The sequence below is a fragment of the Nansenia antarctica genome (genome assembly GCF_963989245.1).
Source record: "Nansenia antarctica genome assembly, chromosome: 2".
Classification (NCBI taxonomy): domain Eukaryota; kingdom Metazoa; phylum Chordata; class Actinopteri; order Argentiniformes; family Microstomatidae; genus Nansenia; species Nansenia antarctica.
The window spans coordinates 33,632,065-33,641,209 of NC_137675.1; positions in this window are offsets into that span (position 1 = coordinate 33,632,065).

A 9,145-nucleotide genomic window follows, 5' to 3' on the forward strand; every position below is an offset into this window, starting at 1 on the left:
TCTCATCTGTCACTCACGGTCAATGTCACCTCCTCTTTCTTCCTTGAACCTCCCACGTCAGGTGGTGCGACTGTCTATGGACTATTATCCAATCACGTCTTCAACAATTGCACTCCGATACGACGGACCCCCGTCCTCCAGACCCACTACATGGGGATGTTAAGTGAGTGTTGGAATTGTTTTAGGGGGAGAGGAATTGTTGAGAACTGATGCTGAATGTGTTAGGAAGGGCGAGTTATATTAGTTCTGGTTCGATATGGGGAATACTAGAGTAATTGGAGTCTTAATCAACTCGTCTGGGACGTATTCTGACAGTTTAGAGGGGTTTAATAACGGTTTTAATGCATTTAAGATAAGTAGAAAATATGTTTAGACACAGACCGCATTTAGCTGGGTTAAAGGACAGCGATGTATAGACGCAATTTAAACCACCTCTTCTGCATGAATAACTATGCTAGACTACATGGAATCTCAGACTAAATGACGGTCTGGTACATATTTTGACAATCTACAGGCGTTTAGGGTATTAATTTAAACTCAACGTGCTGCTAGACTAAAACAGGTTTAGACACAGACCGCATTTATCTGGGTTAAAGGACAGCGATGTATAGATGCAATTTAAACCACCTCTTCTGCATGAATAACTATGCTAGACTACATGGAATCTCAGACTAAATGACGGTCTGGTACATATTTTGACAATCTACAGGCGTTTAGGGTATTCATTTAAACTCAACGTGCTGCTAGACTAAAACAGGTTTAGACACAGACCGCATTTATCTGGGTTAAAGGACAGCGACGTATAGACGCAATTTAAACCACCACTTCTGCTAGGATAACTATGCTAGACTGTATGAATCTCATACTACATGACGTCTGGGACGTATTCTGACAGTTTAGAGGGGTTTAATAACGGTTTTCATGCATTTAAGATAAGTAGAAAATATAGCCGTAATATAGCTGGTTTATATGATGGCCAAGCGTAGACGCGAGGTTGAAAAGACGTCTATTGCTCAGAGGGTATAGTCGTTATTTGGTATTGATGGAAGCGTACACTACAAACAACGACCCGAAAGTCATAGCTGGATATTATATTCAAAGCATTCATGGAGGATGTCCAGAGAGGCTGCGAAATGATAGGGGCACAGAACATGGGTCAATTAATTTGATAATCTGTCGTATCACATCTTGTTGCACCACGAATCCCATTCGAATGGCACGAAGATGCATCCAACGATAGCCTTGCATTTGGCCACTTCCTGATAGTTCCTCCTGCACAAAGGCTATTACCTCATTTAAATCTGAGTGATTTCTCCTTCTGTAGCCTAAAGACCCAGTTCGCGACAACGTCGCTTCAAAGTACGAATACTTGTTATAATAAGGTGATTTTGTGCCAATAGACAAAGAATGTCCTTATTGCTAAAGCCAATTCCAAAGTATAACTTGATAAGAGCATTCATGTCATTCATTTTAACCAGTAGGACCAATAAACACCAATAAATTCGGACTTTTTATCTCAGAAATTCTGACTTTAATCTCAGAAATTCTGACTTTTTATCTCAGAAATTCTGACTTTTTACTCAGAAATTCTGACTTTAATCTCAGAAATTCTGACTTTTTATCTCAGAAATTCTGACTTTTTTCTCAGAAATTCTGACTTTAATCTCAGAAATTCTGACTTTAAACTCAGAATATAACCCCCCCCTTTCGGGAGAAAAAAAACCAAAACTCAGTTCGTGGCCCTAATACTCTACCGTATGTATCAGTATTCGATTTCTAAATATCTAATTTAACCCAAATGAATAGTGTGTAAAACGTATTTTGTATTTTTTCTCTTGGTGTCTTTCCAATATATGACTCTTATTTTCTAGTTTTAATTTTGTGTTTATTGTTATATTATGTTGTGTTGTTCTTGTATCTAACTATTCTGTCTATAGCTGTTGTGTACTTAGTCACGTGTTTTATGTTTTCTGTGGAGCCCAGTAAGAGTAGGAGCTGCATGTGCAGAGAGATAGGCAAGGCAAGTTTATTTGTATAGCACATTTCATACAACAGGGGGAATTCAAAGTGCTTTACATACATTATTTAAAAATACAGCAAGAGCAGCATAGTAATAAAATAAAAATTACAATGAATAAAAAGATAGACTGTCCAATCCAGGGATAGAACCTCAGAAAAAAGTTTCCCTTCAGATGTTTCTTCTTGTGTGTGCCAACTTCAACCTGGAATTTCCAGTACTTTCCAAATCACTGTCATTAGATCTGCCTAGCGACAGCTGACTGTGGAACACACACACACACACACACACACACACAGGAACACACACACACACACACACAAAGACACACGCACCCACACACACACACACACACACGCACACGCACACGTACACACAAACACACGCACACACACTAAAGAGAGAACTTGACATTCTGCAAACCTAAAGGACCAAATTGAAGGGGGGGAATTCTCTCTCTCTCTCTTTTTTTCTCTCTCTCAGAGCTTCTCTACTGGTACATCTTCCTCCATGGTCTTCAGCCTCAGAGCCTCCTCCATCTGTGGCCACTCACCTGTGGATTCTACAGATCCCTGTGAAGAGTAAAAACAGATTAACTCAGACGGACAGACAGACAGACGAATAGCCACGGACTGACTGACTGACTGACAGACTGACTGACTGACTGACAGACTGACAATACTGACTGACTGACTGACTGACTGACTGACTGACAGACTGACTGACAATATTAACTGACATATTGACAGACTGCCTGACTGACTGACAGACTGACTGACTGATGATTCAATTATTAGCTTGATTAATAACATTCATCTAAACAAATTACCGAATCAGGTTCATCAGTTCTAGCTGCTCTCACCACATCCACATCTTCCATGTATTCCTCTTCATCCTTCATAACCACAGATGGGGATTCATTAATTCATACCTCATAGTGATATTATATATAATTTATATATGTCATGATTAAGGCTTCAAGTTTTTCCTGAATATGACCAGTGACCCATGGTAAACCAACTCTGTTTCTGTTCTCACCTACAGGAGCACTAGGGCCGTAGCCTATCACCTACAGGAGCACTAGGGCCTTAGCCTATCACCTACAGGAGCACTAGGGCCTTAGCCTATCACCTACAGGAGCGCTAGGGCCTTAGCCTATCACCTACAGGAGCACTAGGGCCTTAGCCTATCACCTACAGGAGCACTAGGGCCTTAGCCTATCACCTACAGGAGCGCTAGGGCCTTAGCCTATCACCTACAGGAGCACTAGGGCCTTAGCCTATCACCTACAGGAGCACTAGGGCCTTAGCCTATCACCTACAGGAGCACTAGGGCCTTAGCCTATCACCTACAGGAGCACTAGGGCCTTAGCCTATCACCTACAGGAGCACTAGGGCCGTAGCCTATCACCTGCAGCAGCTTTAAGCTAGATTGTTGAACATGATCAACTATTTGTATTTGATATTGGAGACGTGTGCTAGTACAAGTAACTGTGACCAGTTGCTAATATAGCTGAAATTGGATTTCTGGGATGATGGGGAAAGCCAAATAATTACAAATATTCAATCATATTATGGTGTGAGTACAGCAGCCAAATATAAACATTCTATGTTGCTACGTTTGCAGGAAAAGGGTTTAATTATGATTATGATTATGATTATGATTATTATTATGTCTGTTTTGCAGCAAATGGTTTCCCTTTATGAATAAGGTGTACTACGTAGACATTTGGCGCTTACTGCATACATTTTGCTAAACGGTAGGCTCTAAATAGTGTGTAGTAATGTTAGTAGCCACATGTAGTGCTTTCAGTAAACAATAGGCAGTGCGCGCTTTCAGTCAATGCCGTAGATTTTTTCATGGTCAGGTTCAGCAGTCAGAAAAAACTTGTAATAATAATAATAATAATAATACATTCGATTTATATAGCGCTTTTCCGAGGCTCAAAGACGCTGACAATATGGGCAAAACGGAAAACACAGAAACAACAAGCAACAGATAACATGAGCACATAGAACACAGAGGTAACGAACGGGGAAGGGGAGGTTGTATGCATGTCCATGGGGGGAGGGGGGTGGCAGGGTGAGGGGAGATGGTTAGGGATAGGGGAGGTTGTATGCATGTCCAGGGGGGGGGCGGGGGTGGCAGGGATGGGGGAGATGGCTAGGGGTAGGGGAGGCTGTAGGCGTGGGAGAACAGGTAGGTTTTGAGGTGGGATTTAAAAGTGAGGAGTGAGGGTGAGTCTCTGAGTGGTTGAGGGAGAGAGTTCCAGAGGCGGGGTGCGGCTCGTGAAAAGGCACGGTGACCGAAGCCTTTGAGTTTTGAGGGTGGGACAGTGAGGGGAACAATGGATGAGGATCGGAGGGTACGGGTAGGGCGGTGGGGGAGAAGGAGGTCAGTCAGGTAAGGGGGGGCCAGGCTGTGGAGGGCTTTGTATGTGAGGATGAGGACTTTGAATTGTATACGTTCTTTGATGGGGAGCCAGTGGAGAGAGTGGAGGACAGGAGTGATGTGGTCACGGGAGCGGGTGTTTGAGAGGAGGCGTGCAGCAGAGTTTTGGACCATCTGGAGTCTATGGAGGGAGCGGGAGGTGATGCCGGTGAGTAGGGAGTTGCAGTAGTCGAGGCGGGAGGAGATGAAGGCGTGGATGAGGGATTCAGCAGCGGGGGGGGAGAGGCAGTGTCTGATTTTTGCAATGTTTCGGAGGTGGAAGTAGGATGTCTTGACAATGGAACTGACGTGGGGATCGAATGAGAGGGTGGGGTCCAGAATGAAGCCGAGGTTGCGAGCCAGGGGGGAGGGGGTGATGGTAGTATCGTCAATGGTGAGTGTGATGGGTCCGGTTTTATTGAGGGTGGATTTGGTGCCGATGAGGATGACTTCGGTCTTTTCACTGTTCAGTTTGAGGAAGTTGTGTGTGAGCCAGGTTTTTATTGCGGAGATGCAGGTTTCGATGTGAGTGAGGGGTGGGTTCTGGGTGGAGTTTGTGGTGATGTAAATCTGTGTGTCATCAGCGTAGCAGTGGAAGTCCAGGTTGAATTGGCGGATGATGTGACCGAGGGGGAGTGTGTAGCAGAGGAAGAGCAGGGGGCCGAGGACTGAGCCTTGTGGGACCCCCTGTGTGACAGAGGAGGAGGAGGAGGTGTGACCGGAGAGGGAGATGAACTGGTGTCTGTTGGTGAGGTAGGAGGTGAGCCAGTCCAGGGCGGTGCCCTCAACACCCAGTTGACGCAGCCTTTGAAGGAGGATGGAGTGGGACACTGTGTCGAAGGCTGCGCTCAGGTCTAGTAGAACTAGGATGTTGAGGGCACCTGAGTCTGCAGAGGTGAGGAGATCGTTGATTACTTTGACCAGGGCTGTTTCAGTGCTGTGATGTGGGCGGAATCCAGATTGAAGGGGTTCATACAGTTTGTTGGATTGGAGGTGGGAGTGAAGTTGGGCAGCGACAACGCGCTCAAGGGTTTTGGAAAGGAATGGTAGGTTGGAGATGGGGCGGTAGTTGGAGAGATTGGCTGGGTCGAGAGTGGGCTTTTTGAGAATGGGGGTGACAGCGGCAAGTTTGTAGGTTGAGGGAACGTGGCCTTGGGATAGTGACTGATTGAAGAGGGCAGTGAGGTGGGGGATGAGGGCAGGGAGGCAGGCCTTGGTCAGGGTTGTAGGGAGGGGGTCGAGGGAGCAGGTGGTTGTTTTGGAGGCGGTGATGATAGTAGTGATGAGGGAGGAGTCAATAGGGGAGAAAGTAGTGAGAGGAGTAGGGGGGGGGTAGTCAGGAGGGGGGAAGATGACAGCAGGGGGGGCGGGGGTGGTGGAGTTGGAGATGGAGGCAGTCAGTGAGCTATTGATGTGGGAGATCTTGCTGTTGAAGGCGTGGAGAAAGGAGTTGCAGAGGTCAGGGGAGGAAGTTGTGTTGTTGTCCGGGGGTTGGAGTAGTGTCTTGACAGTGGAGAAGAGGGTGCGGGGGTTTCGATTGGAGGTGTTGATGAGGGTGGAGTAGTAGGCAGATTTGGCAGCTTGGAGTGCGTCACGGTAGGAGGAGATATGTTGCTTGTAGACTTCGGCATGGACAGTGAGGTGGGTTATATTGTGTAGTCGTTCAAGTTGGCGGCCGGTCTGTTTCATGGTGCGTAGTTCAGGGGTGTACCAGGGGGAGGAGGTGGTGAAGGAGACAGTGATGGTTTTCAAGGGGGCCAGTGAGTCAAGGGAGTCAGAGAGAATGGAGTTGAGTAAGGTGGCATAGTCTTCCGGGTTGGTGGGAGTGGAGTCAGTGGGGAGGGCAGAAGATATGGACTGGGATAGAGTGAGTGGGTTGACAGATTTTATGTTACGGAAGGAGATGGTGCGTTTGATGGGGTGGCGCGGTAGGGGCAGGGGGGCAGAGAAGAGGATGCAGTGGTGGTCAGAGAGTGGGAAAGGAAAAGGGTGGGGGTTGGATATGGGTAGGGAGGCAGAGCAGACAAGGTCGAGTGTGTGGCCTTTTACATGGGTGGGGAAGTTGATGTGCTGGGTGAGGTGGAAGCAATCAAGGAGAGAGAGGAAATCAGAGGTGAGGTTGGAGTTGGGTTGGTCGACATGGATATTAAAGTCACCGGTGAGTAAGAGACGGGTAGAAAGGGAAGAGGCAATGGTGAGGAGTTCAGAGAGATCAGACAGAAAAGAGGGGTGTGGCTTCGGTGGGCGGTAGAGTAGAAGTGCAGTTATGGAGTTGGGGAGTGAAAAGGCGAGGTATTCGAAGGATGACATGGGTGGGAGGTTGAGGTCCAGTACAGTGACAGTTAGGGTGAGTTTGTGGAGAGCAGCGAGACCACCCCCTCGCTTGGAGAGGCGGGGTTTAGCGATGTAGGTGTAATTAGGGGGGGTGGCCTGGTTGAGTGAGTAGTAGTCCGAGGGTTGTTGCCAGGTTTCAGTGAGGAGAAGTATGTCCAGGTTGTTGTCCAGTATCAGTTCAGATATGACAGGGGATTTGTTGGAGAGAGAGCGAGTGTTCAATAGTGCAAGGGAGATGGATGGGGGAGCAGGAGGGAGAGAGCGGAGGTTTGAGGGGTCAGCGGTGCGGTGTGGGGTGATGACAGGTGAGCGAGAGTTAGTCCAGAATGAGGGGATGTTTGTGCCTTCAGGGTGGTGTAGAGTCCGGTGTCGATGTTGCTGGGGGCCTCGGTGGATGTAGCGGCGGCGGCGGAGAATGCCTGCCTTGGTGGCGGCGGTGGCAGCAGCAGCAGTGAGGCGATGGTTATGGTTCAGTGAGTGAAGGTCAGTGGCAGTATAGGTGAGTATGATGGGCGGGGGTCCAGGGCAAAACGATAGGAGCAGCAGGAGGGTGAGTCCAAGTTGGAGATGAAACCAGAGTACAGATGGGAGCAGTTCAGTGGATAGGTTGGGAGTGACTAGTAGTTGGTGGGCAGTGAGTTGTGTAAACAAGGCAGTGGACCAGAGTGACAGCGTGGTGTTGTAGTTGTTGTTGTCATCTGTATTGCCAGCCTGGGACTGAACCCGCGCGGCCAGCCAGCCTAACCGTGCCATGCCAGCGACCAAAACCTGCAGTAGTGAGTGAAGGCCGGGAAGGACTGACACTCACCTGCGGAGATGGCAACCCCCGAGCCGGGGAGGGAGTGGTGGCTACCTCCCGGGACGGGGGTAATAGCACAGCACAGCCAGGCTAGCGATGTCTGAGAACGGCGCGCAGCGGGTCGGTCAGCAACACAGAGCCGGGGGACAGGAACGATGAGGCGGTGAATACTGCGGTCCGGTAGAGGAGGCGATGGATACTGTAGTCCGGTAGCGGAGGCGATGGATACTTGTAATCCGGTAGTGGAGGCAGTGGGAGGCGGGAGGTGGCGGTGGGGAAAGCAGCGGAGGTCGGCGAAAAGTCAAAAATACTTGGAAAAGAAAAGAAGAAAAATAAAAAGCGGAGACCTCCGGGGGAAGACGGGCACACAAAACAAGGTAGACGGCGAAAACAAGAAACCAGGACAGGATACAAAAAAAACAGGATACAAAAGACAAGACCGGGGGACAGAAGCGGCAATCACAACGCTTGACGCCAGCGTGCTCTGAACCCGGAAACAGCAAACAGCTACGGCAAACGCAACAGGACAAACTGGTTTCTTGATAGATAGCAATAGTGTGTGAATGTTGTGAATGTTCAGGTGTGAATGTTGTGAATGTTCAGGTGTGAATGTTCAGGTGTGAATGTCCAGGTGTGAATGTTGTGAATGTTCAGGTGTGAATGTTCAGGTGTGAATGTTGTGAATGTTCAGGTGTGAATGTTTGGACTCGAACAAGATGGCCGACCCACCAACTCATCATCATCAGCTACCATCATGCTGTCCATCTCCAGACCCATCCTGAAAGAAATGGAGGGAGATAGGGTACCCCAAATTCCTTACACTCACTAATAGACAATAGACATCTCAGTGGATCGGACAGGTGTAAATAATATGTGACTCTGCCTGGTCAATCGGTCCGCAAGTCGGCATCCGATTTAATGTTCTGACTTTTCCTTTCGAAAAATTTATTTCGATACATACATTTCAGATTTGTTGAAAATCAATGACACACTCGCTAGTCAACGAACACAGCTTGTTTTGTGAGCCTGCTAACAATGTAAAGTAGTGTTCTAGTTAACTAGGTAGCAGTGGGGGATTACTCACCCAATCCGTTGCATTGCCATTTAGCAGATTAATTTTGCCATTTAGCAGACGCTTTTGATCCAAAGCGATTTACAATTACGAATTACAGGGACATTCCCCCTGGAGTAACTGAGGGCTAAGTGCCTTACTCAAGGGCACACTAGTAGTGGTGTGGTTTCAGGCGGGATTTGAACTCACAACCTTCCGATCACAAGTCCAACTCACTATCCACTAGACCACCACTACCCCCATTGCAATATTTTGGCCTGACTAGCGAGTTTGTGTTGTTGATTTTTAACAACGTTGAAACATAGTTCTGTGTTTCAAACTAAAAGTCAGAACATTTTGATTGGTTGCCTACTTGCGGCCCAAATGGCCAGACCGTGTCACATATGCTTAAAATAACAGCTAGAGCATAGGGTAATACGCACATCCCAAAACCAGTTTCTTTGGAAGAAATACAAAATATACAATATATAAAGAAAGATGACGTCTGCACACT